This window comes from Limanda limanda, chromosome 14, assembly GCF_963576545.1.
Source record: "Limanda limanda chromosome 14, fLimLim1.1, whole genome shotgun sequence".
NCBI classification, from domain to species: Eukaryota; Metazoa; Chordata; class Actinopteri; order Pleuronectiformes; family Pleuronectidae; genus Limanda; species Limanda limanda.
In genome coordinates, this window is record NC_083649.1 from 24,687,013 (window position 1) to 24,714,900 (window position 27,888).

At 40.8% G+C, this 27,888-nt stretch overlaps 1 protein-coding gene across 1 annotated transcript in view; it reads left to right on the plus strand.

Moving 5' to 3' along the window:
• The first annotated feature begins 21,124 nt into the window (after positions 1 to 21,124).
• Positions 21,125 to 27,888, plus strand: part of LOC133019612 (pannexin-3-like) — a 68,786-nt gene continuing 62,022 nt past the window's right edge. The window contains exon 1 of the mRNA XM_061086148.1: positions 21,125 to 21,179. The gene's annotated coding sequence lies outside the window, so the exon portion shown is untranslated. The remainder of the gene's footprint in view (positions 21,180 to 27,888) is intronic.

The window sequence follows — 27,888 nt, forward strand, 5'->3', positions numbered from 1 at the left end:
GCGGGCCGGCGCTGGGAAAACGGGGGGTGAGAGCGGAGATGGAGGTGGGAGGGGCCTGGCGCTGGTGACGTCAGCGGCTGTGTGGAGGAGTATAGGCTGTGCTGTCAGCCCAGTGTCAGTCTGATGAAGATTGGCATGCAGGTAAGCTGTCATTCATTTTCAATGTCAGTGCATGGGAGCAAGGCTTTTCCACTTCAGCCTCCCCCCTTTTCCCCCTTTTCTCCCCCCTCTCCCTCCCCCTCTCCCTCCCTCCCTCACTTCATTACAAAAAGCAGGACATTATTCATACAGTCAGACAGCCGGGCCAGTGAGGGAGAGAGAGAGAGAGTGAGAGAGAGAGAGAGAGAGAGAGAGTGAGAGTGAGAGAGAGAAAGAGAAAGAGAGAGAGAGAGAGAGTGAGTTAGGGAGGGAGGGAGGGAAGGGGAAGTATAGAGGAGGGGGAGAAAAAAGAGAGAGGGAAAAGCGAGGAGATGCATTTTTGTGCTGGACTGAAAGACCAGTGGATTTTTCTTTTTGTTACGTTTTAATTCTTGATGCGGGCGTTTTGGGGGATTTCCACATGAACGCGTCGGTGATGTTTGGTGATGCCTGTGTCTGCGGGATGTGTTGTGTTCGGCGGCGGATGCTTTTGCGCAGAAGCTCGTAATTGTGGCGATAACAATAATAGAGAGGGATTGTGCAGAAGGAGCGCGTGGCTGCAGGAAGCACCTTTCTTCCTGCGGCTGTGACACTTAGCGGCGGAATAACACATGATTTATACATGAACGATGAGTGCGGGTCTCTCCCGCGTTGTGTTGTCTCTTCACGGCCGCTGCGTGTTTCTTCATGTTCAACTTAACCTGCTGTGTTTTATCCGAAAGGCTTTGATTTGATTGCTGAGTGTTGGTTGGCCTACATTAAAAAACATATTTTTTTTCAGTAATAAATTACTTACACTCAAGTTCATTCAGCATTTTTATGTTTTCCCTAATTCCTTCGATTTATTCTAGATTGTAGCGTCTGTTTGTGTGTCGGTTTGTCAGTGTGTGTCGGTTTGTGTGTGCTGTATTTGTGTGTGTGTTTGTGACAAAATAAAAAGTATCCCTAGCATATAAATGTCAAACTTAAAAGGAAAAAATAGCACTTTGGGTGTAGGTGGTTTTTAAAATGTTATTTCAAATTCTGCATTTGCACTTAATGACCAGCAGTTTTTTTTTCCAAAGTAAAACAACATCTTACAAAACTAATGTCTGGCATTTATTCCAGAGTGATGTAAAGCAGAAGATCAAACCGTTTTAAAGGTCAAACAGGGAGTTTCATGCTGTCTGCATCTCTGTATGAATCCCTCTCGTCTTTAATTTGGAGTGTGTCTCAGTAAAACTACCTGCATCTCACCGGGGTCTGATGTTTACTCTCAGCCGTCCCTGCCCTGCAAAAGCCTCTCGATGCCGAACACTGGCCTTCTTTGTGTGCCGCCTGCCGCTGTCTTTTTCAGCTGACCGGTTTATTCCACAATCGCCCAAAAGACTGTAAAACTCAGAGGAGACTTTTCAGTGACACGTCAGGTAGCTTGTCTCAGGAAGCTAGTTAGAAAAGCTTTGCAGGTCTTTTGCTGTATTTTGGTATGTGTTGTATGATATATTTACACTTGTAGATCAAATATCAAATAACCATGCCAACACATGCCCATATCCAGCAAACACAGCAAAAAAGTTGACGTTCAGGAAAATCACTGTTACTTTTCTATCACAGATTCGTTGTCATCTGACAATAGTGAAATGTTACAACGATGTTCTTCAAAGTCAGGGCCCCTGACTGTAAAGACTGAGCACTGGGAGTACATTAGCCTAATTAAATATGCCTGAACCATTTGTTTACTAATCATCTGCTTCCCTGAGAAATCACAATGGCGATTTAGACCACTTTAGCTCCTTCAGTCACACGCACCAGGCAGGTGCAGAGTGCTGAGCATGAAATCCCACGAGGAGCCAGACTCGCACCCCCTGTGAAAGAAAATGCTTTGAAAGACACTCTCGTTGTTGCAGCGAGTCGCTGTTGGAGGACCTCAAAGAAGCACTGTTACCTTTTACACCATTTAAATCACTGGGTACCTTTGTCATTGTCTCAAAGTGGGGGATTCTGCTGGGAATACATTTTTGAGACACGCACACATACACACACACGCAAACACATGAGCTGAAACGCACCACCACCAGTCACCCTCAGTGATGTTTGTTCTTTGTTGTCATGTACCCCACATGGCTCTCCATATTGTCTGATAGGGATAATGCCAATTTAGTTTATCCGCAAACCCTGCTGAGATCTTAATTGATGATTTGTGTCATTGGACAAGCAGCCCAGGGGCATATTTGGTGCTGCAAAATACTCTGACACTATTTGCATATTCCCATTCCTACTACATGGGTAAATTACACGACGAGGTGAGATGCTGTGCATTCCTGCAGCTTTTGAGGGGATAATCACTAATAAAGTGTTTCAGTCACACTAAATGAAGGAAGTAAACAGAGCGAGGAGAGCATATGTTACAAACCAATTTAAGCATTTATGTATGACCATAAAGCAATTCAGGAAATTAAACCACACGCAAATGTCTTGTCATTTCCTTCCCCTTTGCCTCTATTTCCACTCTGCATGGTGTCGCAGAGAGCCGTACATAATTTTTGAGAAGATCTAAGGGTTTTTTAGTCTTGAAAGACCAGGTCTTACTTTGCGTTATTTCTTTCCGTGGCGATCAGATTTTGAAGTGTCCAGTTGTTTTTGAGGGCCTCATTTTCTTAAACCAGGCTGAGAAAAGACAGAGGATGTTGAGAATTATTCATGAGGCTTAAATCTTTTGGGAATCCTTGGGCCTGTGAGCAAAGTGACGCTGGCCACTTTTCTCCTGTTCAATAGTGCAGCAATCCTAAGACAATTGTGTTGTGTTGCATGTTTTGGGCCTGTCTGGGTCCTCACAGGTCATGCCCACTAAGCCCGCTTGATCCCTATTGCTCTCAAGACGAGGCGTAGGCCTGTTTATACCGTCAGACAGCGCAGCTTAAGCGCAGCCCTTGCATGCTTACCCTTGCTCATTCCACAGCCAGTGCTGCATTGGCACAGCTCAAAGTAAGCCACCAGGGAGCTGGGTCAGAGAGAGATGGATTGGCTTGATTTATGCTCCAAGAGGAGCAGCAGGCAAATTTAATGATCCTCTATACTGTCAACATCACGGAGCTTTGTTTCTGGAAGGACATAGAGATGTCATGAAAATGCATACTGCATAGGGCTGTAGTATGGTTATGTTTAAAAACTGCCGTCAGACAGTGTCGTTGTTCAAACATTATTGGAGACTTTAAAATATATCCTCCTTTTGTTTGAAATTGAAAGAAAACTCAAAAAGAGCTTTTGGGAATATACATCTAACAGTTATATAGTTTCATCCTCAAATTCTAAAGAAAAAAAGTGTTGTATTGCCTCATCACAGAGATCCCTCTGATCTTAACACATTCACAGTTTACAGAGGAAATGTATGCAGGTGAGGTTATTGATATGCTCAACAATGCAGGTTCTTAATGAGCATGTGTTATGTTCAAAATACTTGTATTTTGGTTCAAATCACATTTTGTGCTGCTTAACTGTGTGATTGCAGGCCCTTATCCCAATATGTCTGCTCACAGAACATCCTAGTCTGTGCAAAAAGTCCATACTATTCCTCTAAAGGAGTCCGAGTGATTGATTGGACTCAGCACGTCTGAGGCCATTTGCAGACCTGCCGTGCACACAGCTCTCAAACAAACTTTTAGAATCGCTCCTCTCCGCACAATTATACGAGATGTGCGGCTGAACAATGAATGTCGCAGCATGGTGGAAGTCATACAAAGGCTTTAGTCATTAGGTAATGATTTTAGCATCAGTACTCTGATTGCCTTCCTTTTTTCAGACAGAGGAAATGAAAACCCAGCAGGGACGCATTCCATAAACGAAGTCGAAGTCATGGCACAGAATAGGGGAGTCAAATAAGGCTTCGATGTTTCAGCCGCAGGACGCACACACAGATACAGTGTTTGCTGTGGCTGAAATTTGTCTCAAAGATGTGTAGGAACTGGGCTTCTTCCATTCTCTTATGTCTTCAGTATTCATGCCGTTAGTATAAATTGCTTTTGATTTTATTATTCTTGCACTAAAAGCAATTAAAACACATTATTTTTAGACATCAGTGGTTGTTATTCAAGGATCAAGCACAAAATCAAATTAGCAACGGCTTATTATATATTCTGCATTTACAGACCTTTAACAAGACTCCAAACCTCATTGTGCCTTTGGTTCTTATCTCTGGTGGAATGTAGATAATCCTAATAAATGAGTAGAGCTTCACACAGAGAAATATGAAGCCTGCCAGTAAATCCTGAATTTATTATATTTGAGAGTCCTGGTAACAGCTGAGCTGGGTGAGGTTCAAAATATTTGATTTGAATTCAGCAGCAGATCATAGCAGAGAAAATTCCACCAAGCACTTTGTGCAAGCATATTTGTGCGTCCTTTGAAAATGAATAAATGCATGGGCCAAAATGGTGTCACTACAATTGAACATCTCCAACAGTGTAATACTTTTTAAAACTCATGTCATCACTGCTGCTTCTCCATGTTAATAGCCCCGACTCTATGCCATGAATTAATCTGTTGACCATAAAGGTGACAGGGGCTTTCTCTTCCCACATACAAATGTTTGTTTGCAGCTTACAGCTTGACGCCTTTAGCAGAACTGCTGTTACTATTAGAGTGTTTTTCTTCTGCATAAACTTCAGTCTTTCCGTACTGCAGGTACAATACCAGCTGTTTTTCAGCACTGCAGTGCCGCTGCCAGCAGGAAAGCTGTGTGAGTCAGAGTAACTCTTATTACAAAGTTGAAGACAAACACACTGAGTTTTACAGCCAAGTGCACATCAACAGAGGCTATTTTTGTCAACACTAAGCTAACTCATATCAGCACTGTGAAGTGCTGTTGCATCCCTGATGACCTCCCGGTGTTGTTGTTTTCACTCGGGTACATTTACAGAATACGATGGTTCTCAAAGTTGGGGTCAGGACCCACTAGAGGGCGTGCGAGATGATTCCCATTAGATTAAATTAAATCTAGAAATGATTAGTAATAATTTGATATAGCCACAGTTGTTAGAAAAAGATTAAAACAATTATTACATTAAAAAAAACTAAGACAATGTCTAAATATTTTCTTTGTTTTTCACATGACCTCTGAAGTGATTATTACAGATTAGTGACGGTACCACTTGCAACGGCCAATTTACAGCACCACAGGAAATACTGCATCATGTGCACATAGGTGTCCTTTTGGGAAATAGCTCAAATCAGTATCCACATATATTGCAAATATCTCCAATGATGGCGGGGGTCTCTTGCACAATTATTTTGGGAGTTGATGTGGCTGCAAAGTTTGAAAACCTGTGTGGTATTACACAGAGGAGCTTAAGCAATACACCAATGGGTGCCTGAGACATAAGGCGACACAGGAAAAGTGTGCCATAGCAATGAAAATTATCCACTTCGAAGCCTTTTCAAATCGAAGTCTCCTGCAGTTTAAGTAAAAATTAAACAGCGCTGAAGTTGTGACCTCCAAAGGCTATTTATTGGAGCACAGTTCCATTGTTCAGAATCCTCTCCAAAGATATTATTTAAGTGTTCTGCCACTCACTTCTCATCTGAATGTTTCAGCCTATTGCTCTCCAGGACACCATTGATCTGAAGGACAATATTTTCACTCAGGCTGTAGCTGCTCCTTTATTCTGACATTAGACTTTCCCCAAAAGAGGCTTTCTCTTCAAATCCATTTGTATACCTCGTTGTTAATCTCCAAGTGGCCTTTCCAGGCGGCTGATGAAACACTTGTTAGTGAATAAGTTCTTAGGTGAAACAGCGGCTTATCAACAGACTTTAGTAAAAGCACTGCACAGTGGCAAGGACAGAATAATTTGCCCTAATGCATTTTAGTGATCGCTCATATTAGCTGCAAATGACTTCCTTTATGTAGTCCTGTCCCCTGCTATAAAAGTGCCATGATTTTATGACAGCGCAGGCTTCAGTCAAAGTGCGTTTCATTTTCCAGAGGAAGGCTACATCTTTTATGGTGTTTCACAGGACGTGTCGCTCTTAAAATATTAAAGGACGACTCTGCTGCTTTATTCCGATATAATATTTCATTAAGGCTTTTGGCATCCTGGATGTCTCAGCGCTGGAATTAGTAATAGTTCATATCAGTGCCCTAAGGATCTAAATGCCTCTAATACTGTAACACAACTGTGGAGCTTAACTGTTTAGAGAGAAGCTTTTAAATTTAAAATGCTTCTAATGCAACATAATGTGGTCTAATATAAAAACATAAGAGACCTATTTTAACAACAACAACATATGAAGACAAATATAACTGCCAACTTCCACAATAAGCAAAACATTTATTAACAGCCTGTTGTAATAATAACAATGATAATAATAATGACAATTATTATTATTATTATCATTATTATTATTATTTGTTTATTTATTTGTATAGCAATCCTGAAAAAAAGCAACTAAGTGCTTGACAAATAAAAACAAAAAACAAAAATTTAATATTTAATCACTAAATATATGACAGAAATGTTGCACTACTTTTTCTATTGTTTCTACTTTTGCGTATTCAAAATAATTGTCAACATTGACACAGAACCAAATTTAAGTTAAAGAAAGACAGTTAACCTAAACCACAACCCTTCCCTAATCTGATCTATTTTAGCTTGTGATGTTTACATCTAGATGCACACAGCGTGAACCAGAGTGTGGGTTAGAGACACATTACACATCTGTACATGTATAATAGCATTGAGTGTCATCTATTAAGAGTTCCAGTACCATATATACATATATATATATATATATGCTTGTGTGCCGGTATAGTAACAGTATTTGCCCCCTCTTCAGCAAAGTGCAAGTCTATAACTAGTTTTATAGACAACCATTAAGTTATTTGGAAAACAAGAACATTTCAGTTGAATTCACTTTCTTGCTTTAATCATATCTAAGGATTACTGGAAAAGTCCAGTTTATCTGTGCTGTTGTCTAACTTTATATCAAATCTCCTTTGTCCCCAAACCTACCCCATTGTTCTACAACTTACACAGTTTCACAAGGGAAGTTAATTAGCTTGGAACATGTGCTTCTTCTTTTTTTCTTTTGTCAATGATGTGAGGGACATTTCTTAATATCCAAATAAACACGTCGGTGAAAAAGTAATTTCTTCAGAATCATACAGTAGCTTGATTATTCCGAACATCGGCTGTCCAGGCGAAACTCGTGAAATGCGGCGCTCGCCTTCTCGGCTGCATTCATCGTCCTTCCTTTCTCCTCTCCTCACTTCATTACATTCAGTACATTATGACTCTGCTGAGAGAGTAAGGAAACACGAGTGCCACTGACATTAACCTCGCGTTTACAGCTACAGAGCACATGAAGAGACGATTGGGATTTTTTTAAACATGCATCCATATTCTTATTTTTTGTTTTTCCTGCTTTGCAATGACTGCTGGATCAAGATATCTCTAACGAGCCAATGTCCCCTGTTGTGCTGATGTTTGGTGTGAATTTGACAATGTGACAGTTAACAGTGACTCATGTGTTCGAGCTTTTGTTCTTTGTTGACTGGTCTCAGAGTATATCGTGTTTGGCCTGAAGCTTGGAGTCTGTAAGTAATCATGAGTCAACTACAGCAGTCCAAGGGAGACATAGGCTGGTTAATGGGTGACAGAGGTTTCCGGTTGAGTGTGAACATGACGTGTGTACTCCTGAGTCACTTAAATGTGGTTTGAGTTAGAGGTCAGTAAGACAATCCTCCTTCAGATAATGTGTATTTATATTGTACAATTTCTGCATTATAATTTGTTTATACGGTATGTGCTCAGATAACCTTCCATTGCTGTGTTTCTTAATAATGTAACATTTTCTGCACGACTCAGTTTGCTTCCCTCCCAAGTTTCCAAGAGCAACCGTGAAGCATTTCTTTCCTTCCTCACATTAAACTCTGTTTTCAGGCTGCCACACTCCATCACAAGTTTGATTTACTACAATAAATTTAAACCAAAACAGTCACAGAAAAATGTAATTACTGTGGGGTCCCTGTTTTCATTTGCAGTGGCAGGCATGTAATTTGTCAAAAGAAAGCTGTGCTGTGTTAAGAGTGTTTGTACAGTGGTGCGGGCTAACCGCACATGCCGACTCTGATTTTAGAAGTGGTAATATTTAATGACTCTGCAACACGCGTCTGATTTGCAAGCGCCACTCCTTCTCTTTAGTGTCCTCTCTGATTTGCTGCTGCTGACGAGACCCGAGGCATCGAGTCGTGTTGCCTTTCAAGTCGTAATGTAAACATGTCAGCTTTCTGGAGTGTGTGAAGAGGCTCAGGGAGCGAGCATGCACAATTATCATAACAGACACATTGCTGTAAATTAATCTATGCAGAATGCACTTTATTTCAGCAGTGGTTTTATAAACTTCAGCAGGTCCTATACTGTTATTGATTTATTTTTTCCAGTTAATCACTCAGTGAAAGGTTTTTTACCTCCAGCGCTTAAAATAACAAGGCACGGTGTCTGTGTTCCTGTACGGCTAATCAAGAAAATATTCCTTAAATATTATCAGCGAGTGAAGGCATGATTCCACATGGTAATTGCACCACTGTGAACTGAAGAGGGGAAAAAAAACAAAGACTGAACCCTCTTTTCCAAACCAAGACTTCTTTCCACTACAAAGAATAATTACTTTTCCCAACTCCTTCGCCATAATTGGTTACCACTCTTTTATCTTATCTATGTGCGCATAATTATCACAGTCATCATATTAGATTATTTCATGCATAATAAATGAACTCAAACTGTGTGTGGGGTAATTAGCATGTTAGGATATGTGCCACGATAAGAGGTTTGCTCTCTGAGAGATTGCATTGTTCAAGACATTCCTGAAAAGTGAGAAACGCAGGCAAAAGAAGGATCATTTAATATCACTGCAGTGTCTAAACAAATATTCCTTTTTAATTGTGTTTTGTGGTGTGTGTGTGTGTGTGTATGTTTACATAAATGGTGGTGGAAATTCCTTGTGTAAAAATATATACTAATGTATATTTTAGTTTTGATTTAGAGCAGACAGTGCAGGAGACATAAGGGCATAATGGAGACTATTGTACAAGACAGAGCTGTATACGACTTGACTTTGGCAGCTGTCTGCTGCAGAGATCTTATCCAATCCAAATGACAGATGTGCAATAGTTCAGTGGTGCTTTTGGTGGTCTGTTGTTGATGGAAACATCCCCTTCTATCTGGTTGGAACTTTTAGACACATTTTGTGTGTGATGAATATTTACAGGTTCAATTGTGCTAGATGTTTTCATGTAAAACATAAAGCCCTCTAACTGCAGATAAGAGGAATTATTTTTTATGTAAAAACACTGAAAATGAGGTTCAGTCAGAGGTTGTGCTGAACTGCTCAAACTCTACTTAAAGCGGAGCAGTCCTAATATGGCTATTATCGACCGACAGCAGCGGCTCTTCCAATTCACACGAGGCAAACCTTCTGCTGGATTTGTGTGTAGCTTAGTTCTGTGCTGCTTGGGAACATTTAAGTTGTCCTTTAATGAGGGGAGCCAATCAGGATCAAGTCCAGTTGCAGTATCTAGCCTTGGAATTAGTGAGAACTGCCTATAAAGACCTGGGAATAAAAAAAATAAAATGCAATGACTTAAATTTTTACAATCCGATCCAAAACCAGTGATTTGCTGTATATAAATAGATTCAATGTGAAAGGTAAAGCTGTCATTCTTTGCTCTGGTGAGAAATCATTACTGATTTTGATTAAATCATGTGCATGTCCACAGTTATTTTAAAAGTTTCATATTGAGTTTGATTTAAAATCAAACTGATTTGTAACTTGTATATAAATCATCCACACAGATTACATTCATATAGTAGTTTTATCATCCAACAGAGACAGAGTCAAAAGCTGCCAGCAGCATCTCAGATGCCTGCTTTTTTCCCTCCCCCTCCTTTAAATAACAAGAACAACTTCTTTGACACCAAATGTTTCCGTCACAGTTTTTTGGTCCTGCAGCATTTTTGGCAGTGACACCTTTCACTAACCTGTGCCAAAAGCCTGTGAAACACAACACATAATGAGCTATTTTCAGCACTGACATGTTTTTTTTATATTTATTCAGTAAGTTGTTAAGGGACAGAGAGGAAATTTAAGCTCATATTCACAGTGTGATGGCATCCACAGTTAGGAAAAGGACAGTTGTCAGAGTTTATATCATTAAGTTCAGCGTGACTCCTGCTTAATGTAATTAAGTTACTAAAGTGAGGCAGAGATGTTTTATTTTATTTTTTGTGTTGACTGAAAGGTACGGTGTTTTAAGAAAGATCCGCAGTGCAAATATTATCTTTACATCTCTGTGCCGAGCAGACACAGCATGGCAATGTAAGGGCACATTATTCCCACTGAGTCTCCACAGATACATTAGTTATTCCTGTAACCCACGCTATTTCTAAATAGAAATGCCAGTACAATCTGAAAATTATCAAAACCACATTTAGATTTCTCCAAACATTTGCAGCCAAAAGTGTGACAAAGCATCTCCAAGGAATTCCTAACAAAGTTTAGAGGATTTTAATTATCACAGACTAAAGAAATATTGTATAAAAGAATGAAAAAAGAAAAAAAAACGACATATAGCCATGCACCCACACACACCTCCCACTCCCGTGCAACTTCATAAAGGTTTATCTCCATAGAGTGATGATGGGTTTGTGCTAAAAGTGAGTTCTTAACAGCTGCCGAGCCGACGTGCGGATAAATGCGGCAGCTTGGAGGCGGTGCAGTGTCATGTCTGCCATTATGTGGCAAGGCTCTCGCTGAGAGAGTGGAGACAGCTCTCTAGCCGCCCCTCCCTTTACACGCTTTCCTCCGGTCAAGGTCTCTGTACCCCTCATGGTATGCCTGTGCCCGTCTCCCTGCTAGCAGCACTCTGGCATTGCTACAGTCTCAGTGTGGTGCAAATGAGGGTTTGAAATGTGATAGTGCTTATTGAGGGTCAGATTTGTTTGTCAAGCTTTGAAGGAGGGAGGACTGGTCGGTCAACCTATCTTCTGAGTGAAATCATCGCCGCGTCCTAAGTGGACCGCTCAAAGATGGCACTGAATGCTGACACGTGAAGATTGTGAGGAGACTGCAGTTTACTGCACACTTCAGTTATACAGCAGTCCATATGTGACCTGAACACCAATGCTTTTGTAAAAAATAGGTAGATAAATAAAAAAACAATGAAAGTAGATACGGCCAACTAAGTCAGAGCCACGCTCATTGTTTATACATTCATCAAGTAGTTTCCGAGGAAGATAAACATCAGACATACGCATGTTTACAGACACACACACACAGAGGAACGTCACAAATTTACTGGAAAAATCACATTGACAAGCTACAGGGGCAGATAAGAAAGCTATGTATTCTCAGAGTCAGTGTAGGCATTGTGAAATATGCCTACAGTGAGAGCAGAACGGCCTTGATCAACCGTTTTACATACTGTTAATAAGTTCACAACAGCTGGAGATCTGTGTGATCTGAACAGCTGCCTGTGGAGATTTACACTTCACTTTGTGTGCCAGAGGAAAATGAAATTGACTCAGAGGTTTAAAGAGCATGGGGTGTCCTGTCGTGGTGTGTGTCTTGGACTCTGAGCAGATTGTTTCGATTTGATAAAAAAAAAGGGCATATCTGTTTCATGAGACACATAAGTAATGTACACGCTAACATAACTTTTATGTTTATTTTTTTGCCACATAATCGGCCAATCTCACAACAACAAAAAAAACGTGGTTGACTGATAAGGTCAAGACTCATGAGTGGTGGAGCTTGTCAGGGAGAGGTTGAACTCTGAAGGTGAGACATACCAAGGCAAGAGACGAGGGATCACTTGCCCCTGCCTTCTTGACACCCTCTTCAAAACAGATAGACTTAAATGTATAATTGGTTTCGGACATGCATTGAACCCAAGTTAATCTCCGGACGTTTTCCGGAAGAGGTACATATAGAGGCTCTGGACTTTCTCTGGAGTTTCTCCAGCTACACCACCTAGTAAAAAACGAAATGTTCGAATGAACCAATGTGAGAAAACAGAAGATCCTCTGGCGGATTTCTCACGAGCAAAGGGGGAAACTGGCAAAAAAAACAAATCCAAATATCTCAGGATGAAAAACAGTGCAATACACATACAAGACACAGATGAAGATTTCTAGAGAGCTTTTAGTGATAAGGGCCCACACCGGTTTTCATGTGATGTATGAAAAAATGTGATGTCTGCAGTGGAATATATATGTTGCGTCCTGGCTGTGCCTGCTCTGCCTCACCTCACCTGAACGCTCTGTAGATTTCTGTGTTGTTGAGGAAGTCCAAACCCAATTGTGCGAAAATCCATGTTCATGTCTGAAAATGGCTTCTGTGTGTGAGAGTGTGTGTGCAAGTGAGGAGGGAGAAATTGATTGAGAATATACTGTCTGAATTTGTCCTTCTGTCTTTTTCAGCCTCTGTGTTTATGTGAATCTCTCTGTCCTCCTCCATTTCAGTGAAAAGGCTGCACGCTGCTGTCTCCTTCCCCCCGCGGTCAGTAGTTTATATAAACAGCCAGACATTTAATACAGATGGCAGAGCACCTTAAATTTAAAGACACTATATTCTCTGTCCTGGGAAATGGACAGAAAGTATTTAACTACCCAGATATAGAGCTGAGGGGCCTTGTGAAATACATGGTGCATTTCCAACTTGAGGAAATTCATAGCTGAGACTACAGAGAGAATGACACGGCCATCAGTAAGTTCTGCTGGCTCAGTCCATCGGGATGTGATGCTTTATTATGAGGATCTGAACACACTGAGCAAACAGACATCCAGCAGGACAGTGAAAGAGTTAACTTTCTTCCTTTGTGCTCTCACCAGGAAGGAAGAGTCAGAAGGAAGAAAAAAAAGAGGCAAGGTTAGCTTTTCAGACACTGATGGGGAATTCCTCACTGTCTGTTCTGCCTTGGCCGACTCTGCCAAGTCCATTGTGTTTCTTTCTTCCCGGCCTACCCTGTCTGTTTCATGCCCAGACAATGAAAGAGAGAGGAAAAAAAAATGATACCTGTATATAAACACCATAATGGAAATGATTGGAAGACTGTAGCGGTTCGAATTCATGTCACAAAGAGGATCACGCTGCTTCAAGTGAAGCTTTTCTTTGTGTTTCCAGAAAAATATGACTTTTTTGGGATCACGTTGGAAGCGAGTTATTTCCACACAAAAAAAAGAGAGGGAAAACCTAGGCTGTGTCCAAAATCAGCCCCTTGTTCACTGACAATAAGTAGTTTACTCTATAGGGGAGCAGTTCGCTTTGATTTCAAACACTTTTGTATGAATCATGGTTATTTTGTGTCATTATTGTGATGTAGTCACACCATATTTCCCCCCCATACATATAATGCATGCAGTGGAATAGTCAGCAGAAAGAAGTGTACCCGCTATAGACACAACATGTTTCGTTCCACTGTGAGAATGGAGTGTTGTATTGTGCACTAGATAGTGACTATACTTTAGTTTGAGACACAGCTACTCTTACTCGTTTTAACTCGTTTTTGTGCCATAAAGCAACACTGCATGTGTTTCTGTTATATCTGATCACATTATTTATAATTTAGAGGCTTCCAGTCCCTTGTCTGATGCGTTTATATGTTTTGACGATTACACAATATCTCACAATGTATGAAGTATTGATTATAATTGTTTTCTTGATCTCTTTCTATATGTAGTAGGATCATTACACTATTGCAGTCTTGAATAGACAAAGGAGCAAAATAAACATGTTTATACTAAAACTTCAAACAGCCTTCTATAATGCTCTATAACTTCATTTGTCTCTCTTGCAAATCAAATTTCCATAATTTCCAATTTATTTGATAATGTAGGTGAAAATCTCCTCATTCACGGATACTGAGTTGTGATGTCTTTTAACTGGCATTTCTAGATTTGCGATAAAATCATATATTGCAGGCGTTTTAAAAGGCCACCCCCACATTGGAGCCCGGAGGTACTTTGTTCAACACTAGTACGGCCCTGCACACAAGAGAACTGGCATAGACCAGTTCTCATAATTGAATGTCAGTGTTATCAACTGTTTTGGAGCAGAACTACAACCGATCAGGGCAACATGTGTGACAAAAAGAGCAACAAATGTGGGATGTAGTGCAGAGTGCCAGATTAATGTAAATCTACTACACATTTTTCTGCAGTCGTTTGTTCTTCTTTTAGATCAAATTCACCATCCAGTTATAGTTATATCTCTTAACAGTAGATCCAATCCCTTCAGACCCATGTGCAAGACTGAATAAATATGAGCTCTCCGATTTTTATTTGGACATTTGTGAAGATCCTGGGACGGTAACTAATTATAGCTACAGTCAAGTGTCAATGTCAACTCCTTTTGCAAGGAAAGCTTTTACAGACATATTCAATTTACATATTTACAGTAAACCATGTAACATGAAACCCAAGCCTTTTAACTCGCACTCTTTTACTTCTCATTTTAATATCTGTTCCACTATGTTTATCAAGGGTAAAGAAGTTTGAGGCAGAATTTATTGTTAATGAGAGAGGGGAAAGCAGGATTCAGTGTGTCTCTGTCTGTTATACCCCTGTTACACAAATATTTTTTATTATGTGTGTAAACCCACAAAAAAGGCGATTGACGCCTGTCCCATTGCCAGTAGAGGAGCTGCCTCTCCATTCCCCCCCCCGGTGCATCATGATCTACTTCATGAAAATTGAGGCGCTCTCTCACCTCACCGTCTTGCCAAATTAGCACGTTCACCGACGCGTTTTCATCACTGTATCGGGAGCTGATGAAAACTACTGCAGACTCACTTCACCCAGGAGTGAATTCCGATTGTATCCATTCCCATTTCCCGCAAAAGCCAAATGTTAGTGGATGTTATTGGTTTGTTTGACCAGGGGAAAAGGGACTTTAGGGTTAATTACTCAGCTGATTATCATAGAAGTGGTTGGTTATTTGGCTCTCTTCTATAGGCTGTAGTCTGTAAAAAAACAAAATCAAATGCCACTGCTTGAATGTTTTTTTTTTCTTTATAGTTAAAGTGTATTATTTTAAATGATTTGAGATGTGATGTGTAATGATGCATTGTTAGTAGCAATAAGCAATGGAATGCTTTAACTGAAGTGCTTAGAAACGTTGGACAGAGATCCTGCTGAGGCCCACATGAAAAAGATCCTTGTTGTTGCCTTTGTGTAAGTGAAAAAACATATGAGTGCAAGGGCCTCACCAGAGCCTAAAGGGGTTTGAGTTCAGATGATAGACGCCGATGTGCAGTAGCTCACTACTTACCTCATGTGTACTGCAAGTTAGTTTGAAATATATTTCCTCCACTGGATTGTTAGGAACGAGTAATATTGGGATCAATGCTGAGTTTCACTGCTGTTAAAGGGTTGACACATGGAGAGGAGGATGTTTGTGTCTCAGGCCTCAGTTGACATATCAATGATGAACTCCTTGTAAGGAGGATTTAGTCTATTGTAATACAGTGTCACTGTACATCTCCAAACATCCCAGCACGGCACTCTTTTATGTTCTTGCACCTTTATTCTCTTTGAATCTGTGATTTGACTTTTTCACATCATTAACCTCCAATTGGATAATCTCGTTTTATCCCACTTGTCTACACATTAATTTTTTCCTCCTCTAGATGCAGCTTGATTCATTAACTACAGGAATCCACTGGTGGCACTGAGGATTGGACCTTCTTTTCCAAAAGTCTGGAGGAGATTAGGCGCGTCTCTTTTTGTTTGCTCAATCTATCCTGACTCATCACGACAGTGGTATTTTTAGCATTGGATTCCTGTTTTCTTCCCCGCCATTATTCACAAGGGGCTATCATATTCTGTGAGACAAGGAGGAAGAATCAATGTCAAGTTTCAGCCAGGAGTCGATTAGTGGCATAGACACGAAGTTAGAGAACCTTGTGTCGTGGTCGAAGTTATAGATGGAGTATGTGTGTAGCAGCTGGACAAATTGTTCTTTTTGTCTGGCACAGCTGCCTGTGTCAGCTGCATGCTCGTTAAATGTTGGGCTTAAACCCACGGTGACGCCACGCCTGCTCCGGTTACTCCCGTGGGAATACCTGCCATTGTCATCGTGAGCCGCTCATAATTCGCAGGAATTAGCCCCAAATGGTTGAAGTTCGGCTGCCTGGATTACAGCGGTGGGAACTGATATTTTACTAACTGTTGAATGCTTGAGAGCGAATAGCGACTTTACTTTTGCATTTCCTTTGCCTCAACCGCTGCTTGTGATACTCGGCGTGAGACTCTATTGTCCCACACACATAAACATAGCCTGCATGTACAGCCGAGGTGGAATCTGGTACAATAGTGTAAATCCCCCCCATAGTGTTTGATTTCTTACTGTTAATGTAGCCAAGTGACCGGATATCCTGTTTGTCAGGAGCACAGAAATATTTCTGATTGTTGCACATCCTGCCGGTCAGTGATCTGTGGCACATACAGCTGCTGGGCATGAGGATTTATTTAGCCTCTATTGTATGAGGTGGAAAATAGTCACACTGTGTGAATGAGTTAATCTTCATTTCCAGGGAAATGAATTTGAAGTGTGATGTTGCCGGGTTGGCTGTCAGCATGCGTAGAAGATTCTTGCTAGTTTTGGGCGCACAAGCCACTCACATTATCATGCAAAATTAATTATTTGCCTCCTTTTTTATGTCCTCCTGAATCTTAGTGTCGTAAAAAAAAACCTGCCTGTGTTTTATTGAAATGAAATTATGGCATAATGTCACTTTCGCTATTAGCTATGAGAGTCTGTGCATGCCAATTGATCCTGCTGTTGTCATAGCAACATGAACCACTAAACCTCTGCGCAGCTGTTGTTATGGAAGCCCTTGAACAGCTGGGGGGCTATAGCTGTGGAGGGATTGTGGGAAACGGGTCTTTTGGTCCTCCCTTCACACCTTGACCCCAAAAGTACTGCTAGCGGAAAAGAGGAGGATTTGGGAATCTTAAAGATGTCCATCTGGAGTTTTCTCTGTGCCGTGCAGAGCCTCCATATGATCAGAGAGAAAGTTGAGGCAGGAAGTTGTGAATATTCAATCATGTCTGTGCCTTATCCAAACCTGCTTTGCCACAAATGCGAGCAGTGAAATCAAATGAGCCAAATGAGTCTAGATTCTCTCCAAGGGGCCTGATGCATTGGAGCATATCCCATTATTGATATGAGCAAATGTTGTACACGGTGCAACAATAAAACAATCATTTCACAAGAAGCACAACTGAGTCCAATTCCTACAACAATATTAAAGCTGAAATGTAACCCAAGAGCAGGGTCTCACCCTCCCACTGTTTGATCTAATTCCGATTTCACTGATAATGTTCTTGTTGAATCCCGTCTGGTCTGTAAAATGTCAGAAATTAGTCGCAAATGTCAGAATATTATTTTATAATGATGGAAAACAGAGGAACAAAGTTCCATCCTCACAAATGACAAAAAGTCTGGCGCAGTAAAGATCTCATCTCATCTAAAAATGCCTGAATCTGTAAAATAACTATTAATTACAGGTGTCAGAAACATGAAGTCAAGTAAAAGGTACAGTATTTGCCTCATTAATGCAGCAAAGTAATAGATGTATAAAGTATGAGGGAAATAAATATACATAGAGTAACTGAATAACTTTCCTCTACTGTGTGTACCAGTGTGCACAGTGTGAGTGATGGTGGGCAGATTGAGGAATGCTAATGTTTCCTCTGTGGCTTTTGTGAGGAACACGGTGATTAGACCTCCAGCCCCCTGGGTGGAGCCCCTCGCTGCACGGGCTCCCGCTCTGATTTACTTTGACATCAACAGGAAGGTCAGACAGGTCCCATAGGGGTCATGGAGAGACGGTGAACGGCGTGTGTGCCGGGCTTCAGCACACGGAGACGCTCCTCCAGGATCCCAGACGGGGCCGGAGGGATGGCCGAGGGAGGAAGGCCCCTCGGAGCTTAGGGAGGACTTCGGGAAGGATTACTGAGAGGCTAAAATGTTTTCTTTGTGGCTGAAAGAAACCCAAGAAATGCTCTCAACCAAATCCCCTGTGTTCTAAGGGGGCTGTTAGGCAGGGAGACTCAAGCTACATCCAAAAGACGTCTTCGTTTTCTTGGGCTTCAAGCTTGTCTCTACTATCAATATATCCTACTTTCACATTATTGAGAGCAAATTTGTATTGTTGCAAGATTAAACCAGGTTCAGCCTAGACTATAACTGGATTACACTCTTCCCCACCGCTAAAGAGTATTTATTTGTATTTTGATGGGAAAAATTGAATGGACAAAATGAGAATGGAAATACTTTTTGATGATACTGAGATATGTATAATAAATTCAATAAATCTCAATGTCAGTGATTTCAAGACCCCATGACATCAATACAACATAAATATGTCTTCATATGCTGTAGCTCATGTATATTTTACGTTTATAAAACGTACTAATGTATTAATATAGTTCAATATATTATACATATTTTTAAATGATTGTGTTAGAACATCATCATCCTTTTTGCTGTCAATTGAAAGGATGAAAGTGATGGACACCAAAGACTAATACAAACCTGTAAAGTAACCAGTGAAAAATAAAATGGCTCAACAGTTCACTCACAGAAAACTATATTCACCCGACTGCTGTACTTGCTACATCTCACATAACTTGACATTACGTTTTTCTCAAAATGTATTGGTTTGTGACTTGCACTAATAAAGGACAAAGGTTTAGGCTTCAAGTTTCCACAATGTTTCATTCTTATCCCCCATCCACACGAGGCCTCTGGTAATACCGACCTACCACACACACAGTAGTCCCCACTGGGCTGTGCAGCACTGGATAAATACCATCCCTTCAGAGGCTCTGTTAGCGGATTGCTGTAGGTAGGCGGCCTGCTGTGAGGCCCTGCCACACTCCCACTGTTCTGGTAGAGCTTTAAGTGAAAGATCAGGTGTCCGGCCCTGAATGCTTGATTGAACTTAAATCTTTTGCATGTGCGCTGCGGCTCTGCGGCGGTATGCTCTGTGTGGCTCAGGCATGGCCAGCCAGTCAACTGCTCTGAGGAATTTGAGTCATGACTGCATTTTAATCTCCCTGTTTTCACCTATGACTCTGGAAATTATAATCAGTAGCATTTTGCACACAGGGATGGAGAGTTACATAAAATTGAAGAATTGACTGCAAATCGAAGGGATTTAACAAAGGGAAAAAAAGCATCTCTGTATATAAGAATTTCCTAAAATGCTAATCTATTATAATTCACTCATTTTATTAAATTGCCAATTAATATTAAATAATTGTTTCTAATTTACAAATAATAGAAGTGCATGCAATGTGAGTGAATGTCTTAACCTTTGACGCAGTTATACCTTTAATTCAGTTTCAGAAATATGCTCTCTCACTTTTTTCTAGTTCCTCCTTTGACAAAGACTGCAAAAAGCTTTTGAAAGATTTATTTCATCAAAAAAGGTTTTTGTGGCCTTGGTCTCAGAAGCATATGTTATCATACTTTCCTGTTTGAGTCCAGCAGGGGCCCCACCAACCTAACTGCTTACTGTCAAACAAGCAGAACACCTACAAGTGGATTAATAGTGAAAATAGTCTCCAGAAAATGCATTCATTCAAGTTTGAATATAACTTTTGCTGAAAGTTAGTGGCCAATTGTAATTCTCACATATTTATTTTAAAAATACAATATATATATTTGAAGAACATATACTAGCATATAATTATATTTGAGGAATTTCATCTTTGGTCGGAAGACATGGGCTTGTAGCTGAGACAGCGAAGGGAAGTCATAAAGGATCGAGAGGGTGACTATAACTGGTTTGTCTGGAGAATCAGGTTTGGACATTGTCCATAGTTGCTCTTCATGTAACACACAACCGAAGATTGTCTGGGTGAGCGGGTTCTCAGCTAATGGCAATATTTTTGTTTAGGGCACTGGGGGAAGAGCATGGAGAGAGGATATAAACATTATCAGTCGGTCAAGTTTCCAGACAGTGACCTGCTGTATTCAAATTGACACTGTCATTACATTACAGGAGCTGACAGAGTAAAGTCTACACAGCTAATTCAGGCGTTTGTATTCACTCATACTTCTCCTCTACAGCTGTTTTCAGTCTGTTTCAGGAGTTTGTCCTGCCATTTCCAAAGTAGAAACTCCAGAGAATGTTTGCTCTAGAAAACAGCAGGACATGTGCCTGAAATTCACAGTGAGAGAGTTTCTAACACATTATAGTTTGGAAAACTGAAACGAACAAAAATAATACAAATATCTTAGGATGAAAAAGAAAAGTACAAGAAAACACATGTAGTAGACTGACAAAGATGTCAACTTGGAAAGACAACTCGATTTGAGAGCTTTTGGTGTTAAGGACCAATACCAGCGTCACTGGATTTCAACAGTGGAATTTATACAGTGTGTCCTACCTCCTGCTTGCCCATACTAGGCGCCTCCCCTCATCTGGGCACAGATTTTCCTGTTGTTGTAAACGTGTCTGACCCAGAAAATCTCCTGCTGATTTGTTCCACGTGAAAGGCATGTATGTGCGTGTGCTATAGTCCAGATATTATCTGGAAATCGTGTCTGAAAACAAATTAATATTCTGTGAACGCATTAACATTGTTTTCATCTTTCATGGAGTTTGTTGACCGCAACAGAAATTTAGAATAATGTAATTTTGTCCTTTAAATATGTCAGTTGGGGAATGACAAGCAGACTTATTCATTATCCTCCAACCATTATGTGCACTAGTGCTTCAGGCTAGCAGTGTCACATCAGGTGGTAATAATAGTGTTCTGTCCTTTCAGTCATACAAAAGTGGAGTGACCGTATTTTATATTTTTGTGACGTTTTATTAAATATCTTTTGCATGCCATGCAGGTCTTTTTCTTTACTAATAATGATGACGACTTTATTAGATTGCATTAATTTTGACCTTGTCATCTGTCGACAGGTTTTGTGTGGAGAGTTGGATACCGGCCAACGGCACAGACAACAACACGGAGGGCTGCTGCGCTGCTGTGGGCAAACTAACTGTAAGTTGTCAGTTATTATCATATAAACCATATGATGTAGTTTGATTGTATAGGCACAACTTTCATTCTTCATTCCATTAACGGAGCTGTGTGCAGTTTTAAGTATGTGTTAAATGAAAAGAATCTTCATTCGTCTTGATAGACTTTTAGGAGCAACATATCTGGCAGAGTTAATGTTTCTTCAGGGGCCAGCACCACTCTTTGATTTAATTTAAGAGCACAAAATCAAATGCAATTCATGCTATACACACGTTGGCATGCCAGGGTACACAGTTAATGATTACCCTGCTGCAGTTCACTCAAGTTGGTTGAGACCAAACAATCATTTCAATCACTTGAGCATATTTTTTTCTTCAACCCTTAAATGAGAATTTGAATTTCTGTGCTCAGTTCTTGTTAGAGCTGTGTTCTGTTGGTTTTAATGAATTGTTGATTCAGTCTCAACAAACACACTATTTACATCTTGGACCGGGAAGAAAATAAGCTTGAACGAACTGATTTCTCTGTCTCAAATGTTCTTTTCATGAAAAATATCATAGGCAATGGTAACTACAACGACCATTCTTCTCCCTAAGAGCAAGTAAACTATAATAGTGCAGGTCTGCCATTATAAATTGAAGTTTGGTTGTTATGCTGTATTCGGGTCACTATACGTACTATTACAGGTAGCAAACATTGTCATTTTCATTGAGTGACACAAACTATCTTCATGTGTCAAACAAGAGGAAAATTCTGCAGCAGAAATTACATTTCAGCTGTAATATAGTAATACCATTGTCAGACAAGTTTTAATCAAGTTTTTATTTTGCTGGAAACATGACCACTACTGTGACGACTTTAGCTAACACAGCAACCAACAATGCTGTCCACCACATCTTTGTAGAAGAGTTAACATTTAGATAAAAGGTGGATGAGGGGTTTGATCATGCACTACTTATTGTTTGCTGGAGTTGTCTGATTGTCTGATGTTTTTGCTCATATCCATCTCCACCTGGGTTGTTCCAGACAAGATGATATTAGTTGAGATTTCTGTATTGAAGCATTTGGATATTAGTGCGTATCCTCATGGTTCAGACTGAAATCATTGAAAGGACTTGTGTTTCATCTTTTCCCTTATGTTTGGAACTTTTTGCTAATTGATTTGAACAACTAGCAAACTTCGGTTCTTGTTCCTGCTGAAATCAAAACGATGCCTGATTTGTATTACTCCCTCAGGCAAAAGGTCTTTCTCAGTTTCTCTGTTCTTGGTTTATCTATTAGGTAAAACACAGAGCTGTTACTGGTGTTTGTCTTAACAAATAACAAATAAGACGCAACATTGCTTTAAAAGTTGTTTTTTTTATTTAATACCAATGTATTATTCAGTTGAGGACAGAAAATGTTGGATATTTAAAAATAAATTTGTAGATCTGCAATCTGCACTTAAATACAAACAACTTTTACTTTAAAATGTTTTGTTTATTGTTTCCGGTACAGATCACTTGATCTATCAATACTGCTGGCCCGCCTCCATACATAGTAGAAACAACATGGAGGAGCATCGTAGCTCAGGATCTGTTTTTGTGGGTGTGACAAGTTTGGCCGTATTGGAGTGTTTCTAACTGTCCTTGGGTCAGGTCTGACTGAGTTCAGATCAATTTTGGATTTCATCTCTCAATGAAAAAAAATAAATGCTTGGATAGTTTGTCACGGTCCTGTTTTGGATGGGCTCCAAAACTTTGGAACCATTAAAAACTCCTGTCACTGGCATTTGGCAGCTGCCCACTTACACAGTGCTCGTTGATTTACACAGAATCATTAAAAGAAATATTCTCAAGGGCATCCTGAAATTCACATTGTTGAGGGATGGCTGTTACCCATTCACTTTCAACTCAGTATTTATATTGGTTGATTATCCACTTTATGAACCAATGCCAACGCTCAGTGCCAAGTAGTGTGTGCACTTTATGTAGTGAAGTTTAGAGGTCAGTGCGTTGGATGTGTGTGCTGTGCTTCTGACTGTCATGCTGGGGACGAAGCTGGCATCGTGTCACAGACCTGCGGCTAACTTGGTTGTTTATTAGACATAAACAAACCATGTCATAGTTACCTAACCCTAAGCAAAATGTATTTGCCATAATGACAGTCTTGCCCTAGTCAGAGCTACCATGTGCATGTTTTCTAAAAAAGTGTTTAAAGAAAGAAAGAAAAAATATATATTTGATGTAGTTGTGCACTAACATTCTTGTTTAAAAATAGGATTGTCATAGGATCAACCCCTTTGTTTTGTTCTTGTTGTTTTTTGCCGAATTGATGCTGTTGAAAATAGGCTTTTAAATCCTATTTCTGTCTGGTCTGTGTAGTTAAATTCTGGCCTGACTGTACTTTGGAAAGGAGCCACAGACAAAATAAGAGTGAGGACAGTTGGGGATCAGACACATGCCAGTGTCTCGATGATTGCCAGAGGAAGGCTGGTTATACTAAGACGTTTGTCTCTTCCTGCACGCAGACAGGACTAACCCCACAGCCAGTCTCCATGTTTCCTCCTCATCCCTTATAAGTGTGCCCCCTCCTGCCCCCCCCCCCCCCCAAAAAAAAACCTTCCACCACGATTCCCCCACCAAGGATTGTTTTACGCCTAATTTTGTTAGACTTAATGAGATTTCACTAATTAAATCTCCTCCTGGTTGGAGACCCAGCTCGCACTGCCCCCCCTCCCACTTCCACTTACAATCACTCCAGCCCATGGAGTGATTGCTCGTCGACCAATTTTAGACAAATAAACTTCTTTTTCATGAAGATCAGGGAGTGTGGGTTGCACAAGGTCAGACCCGTGTTGTTCTGCGGATTTCCAATTTCGCGCCAAGATGCTCCGCTGCACCTGTGATAGCCAATAGGTTCTCAAATCTGATTTGGCGTTTAAGGGCAGGAAGTAGTTCTCGACTACATCTTGATTTGTCTGCAACATAAAGATGAGGTGCTGCGGAGTGTGTCAAAAGTTTTCTGTGAGATGTCATGTGAAATATTTTATGGTCGTTTTACGTTAAGAATATTCTGTTACAGCTTTACAGTTCTCTTCAAAACAATAATAATCTATTACAAATCTTTCCCTAAAACCACCTCCTATAGCATGTGACTTCTGAGAATAACTTGCAGCACAGTAGCAAATGCTCAAAGCAAATCCACATGACAATTCTTCAGTGACAAAATGCACACATGTTCCACATACATGTCCCTAATAATAATCCCTGCATTAGCTGTGTGTCAGCCCTAAAAGGGAAGTGATGAAGGGTGGGGCCGTCTCATTTCAAACAGTGAGGCCTTGGAGGTCATTGTTGACAGTAGCCGCTTGCACTGCCATTGTGAACGACCCTCTGGGACTCTCGTGCTGGCTATTGTGGGAGCCAGCCTCCCGTTTCCCGTTTGGCCCTGGACACCCGCTGCCAACTCGACTGCTCGGTTGTTCAGCCAAAAAGTCCATTATACCCCTAACACCAGGCCTCCATCACCCCCCCATACCCATGTCCACTGCAGCCCAGCTCCCCCATCCCTGGCTCATTTATACACACACACACACACACACACACACATTTAGACACACACACTCTGTACAGCCTCAGAAGCCCGTGTGCTGTGGCTCTCGGGTGGGCGAGCGGGCAGTGTGCCCGTTTCAGAAGAGAGTGCTTCCTTGATGAAGGCCCATGCTGATCGGGTTTCTGCCACCTGTCATTCAGCTTAGGAGGCAGGAAAGGGGGCAAGAGTGGTTGTGAGTGGTGGGATTGAGGGGGCGAGGTGAAGTTTGGGGGGTTGGGGTTGAACAGGAGAGATGCCATGGCAATCTGGCACCGGGCCTGCAGCCTGCTGATATTTCAGTACAGACTCCCAGACTTCTCAAGTTGTCCATTTAGTTCATGCAGTGGTCCATTCCCAATTTAATCTAATAACAAAGTAACATCATTATGCACAGTGTCATTTGTTGATCTTTTTACTTTGAATTACTAAACAAAACTCACAAATGTCACAAAATGTCAGTTGAGAGAAGACTAAACATTAAGAGGAGCTTACTGAACTTTCCTTACAAACGTAAATACATGTAACTAATTGTCTACACTGGTCATTTCTGTCTGTTACACTGTGTTTACAGTAAATTAAGACATAAATGGTCTGTATTTATGTTGCACTTTTGATGACCACTCACAGCACTTAACAATGCGGTTTTTACCATCCACCAATACACACACACATTAATTCAATGCATCTACGGTATTTGCAAAACTTTCTCTATCACACAACAATCACATACATCTGCCACAGCCGGCAGGGGCAATTTTAGGGTTCTTTCCACTTTGGCAATTCTTACAATCTACACACATACCATGTTTTTTTTGTTACCTACTCCTTATACTGCATATCCACACAAAAAAGTATAAGAGGACAGTTTTAGCTTTGTGCAAAAGTTCACGAGACCTCTAATGCTGGCTCTCTGATTTTGAATGTTCCTGTGCATCACGGCAGATGTATGTTTGTCATACAGTTTATGTCCACATCCTGTTATGAGAAAATAGTGGAAATGAACATGAAAGATATAAACTTGCCTTACAGTTCAGTTCAGGGGTCATGAGCAAAAGCTCAAACCCAAAACTGCCCATAGAAGATCTAACCACAGCAAAATCCAGCACACCCCCTCAGCATGGCAAACACACTGGACCAAAAACACAACCTTCCCGAAGGTGGTAACAAAAGAAAAGAACCTGCTGTAATTCATAACACCAATTCATCTCACAAACACAGCATGTAATTACAAATCAGATGCTGTTGGAAAGCTGGTGGTAAAGTGTTCAGGGCCTCATTTAGCATCACTCACGGAGAGAAATTCATTTGCCTTTCCTCCTGAGTTAGAGTAGCAGGTTTTCGCAGTGGTGATCTTAGCCCTGCCAGGCTTATGTGCTCATTCTGTGAGATATCAGTCAAAGCAAGACATCTGGAAGTGCATATTTATCATAAATACTTTGGAACTTTTAGAGCTGAGCTGTTGCTAATATGCATACTGATCTGCTGTATCTGCTCTAGCAGTGCCACGCTTATTTGTCTTATAGTCTGAGTGGTCTCGTAGGTTGCCATTTTAAATTCCATAAAGGGCAGCAGCCGAACCTATTGCAGAACTCCTTAAGCATCTGCTGCCTAGTTGAATATCACAGCGACTTTGTCAGATTCTTAAGCCTGCGATCCGGTCTTGGGTTAGGGGGGATTATCCAAGCTAATGAAATGATCTTAGCATCTATTTTGGCAACAGAATGGGAAATCTGCCTTTAATCAAAGAAGGTTAAAAGGCAAACTGTCATGCACCAACACGTCTCTCTGACCTCTGCTTTGCATGATTTTGGAGTCGCACTTATGCTCTTCATTATCGGCTTCGCTGTGTGATCCCACATTTCCCTCCACCACACTCGCTACCTCTACGCTTAACCATAATCCTCCAATCCATCCATATCCATGTCTCCCTCACCCGGGCTCTTTACCCCACCAACCCTAATTGTAATTATGTTGATTTAACCTAGACACATGCGGCTCGCTCCCCGCCATCTGAATGGAAGCTTATTAGTCAGAATATTTTTTTTATATTTATTTATTCCCATTTCTCAGGGTCCCTGTCGGCATTTCCAATTACTCTTGTCGTGCGGCTGTAATTGCCTCCATGCTAATGGCCGCCAGACAATCGTGCTAAATGAGGTGAGGCCGAGAGGCTAGGAGCCCGACTTCATTAAGAGCTAATGGGATTTTATAAGGGGGACTGAAGACCCAGCTCATCAAAAAGAGGGAGATGGAAAGGAAAACAAAACAGATGGAGGGGGAGAGCCAAATCACCACTATTCTAAGTTAGCCTGCTCTTCTTCCTGGCACTCTGAAGTAAAAAGAACAGGTTACTCTTCCTCTAGAAGACTACTACCTAATTATAGAGAAAGACAATGTGGCTGAAAGTCTCTACAGTGATAGAGGAAGAATACACACAGTGATAAATGGATAAGTTTGCATAATTCCTCTGGCTATCCAGTTGAACATGAAAAGCAGTTATTTTTATGTCTCTGGCTCTTGGTAGTCGTCTCAGACTCATTATTTGGCAAAGTAACAGGAATGGAAATGTATAAATTATATATTTAAGAAATGAGCGGACAGTCCAGTCCAAGTCCTCCCACACTTTTCACACTTCATTTAGACAGAGAGAGACTTAGACTCATGCAAACATAGATGAATGCGTGTGAATACATGGCTTGAACCCATTGAGACCACGGTAATAATACATACTGTAAATCTGCGTACAAGTTGACGGCCAACAAATCCCTGCAGATACCCTCTAGAAATAATTCAGAGCAGTTCAATCTGTTGTGGTTGTTGCCTGATGACAATGTTGCTTCAATTAAAATAATAATATATGGGGTCATTCTGACTGAGAATAAATAAAGGTAGATATAGATACAGTATATTATACAACTCCAGCCAAAAATGAACAGAAATCAGTCAATGCAGCCACATTAACAAAGTTCTCCATTCAGACCAACCCTTCACAGAAGTAATGATCCTATACTGATCTGTCTGCCCTTGAAATGCATTGAAAGGCGGCCATCCATCTTGGTGTAATCGCTCTGCTCCCCAACAGAATATAACTACATCGCGTGCACTGCAGTTGCAGGATCAGTTGCCCTATACTTTAATTTGCCGCGCCATCTTAAAG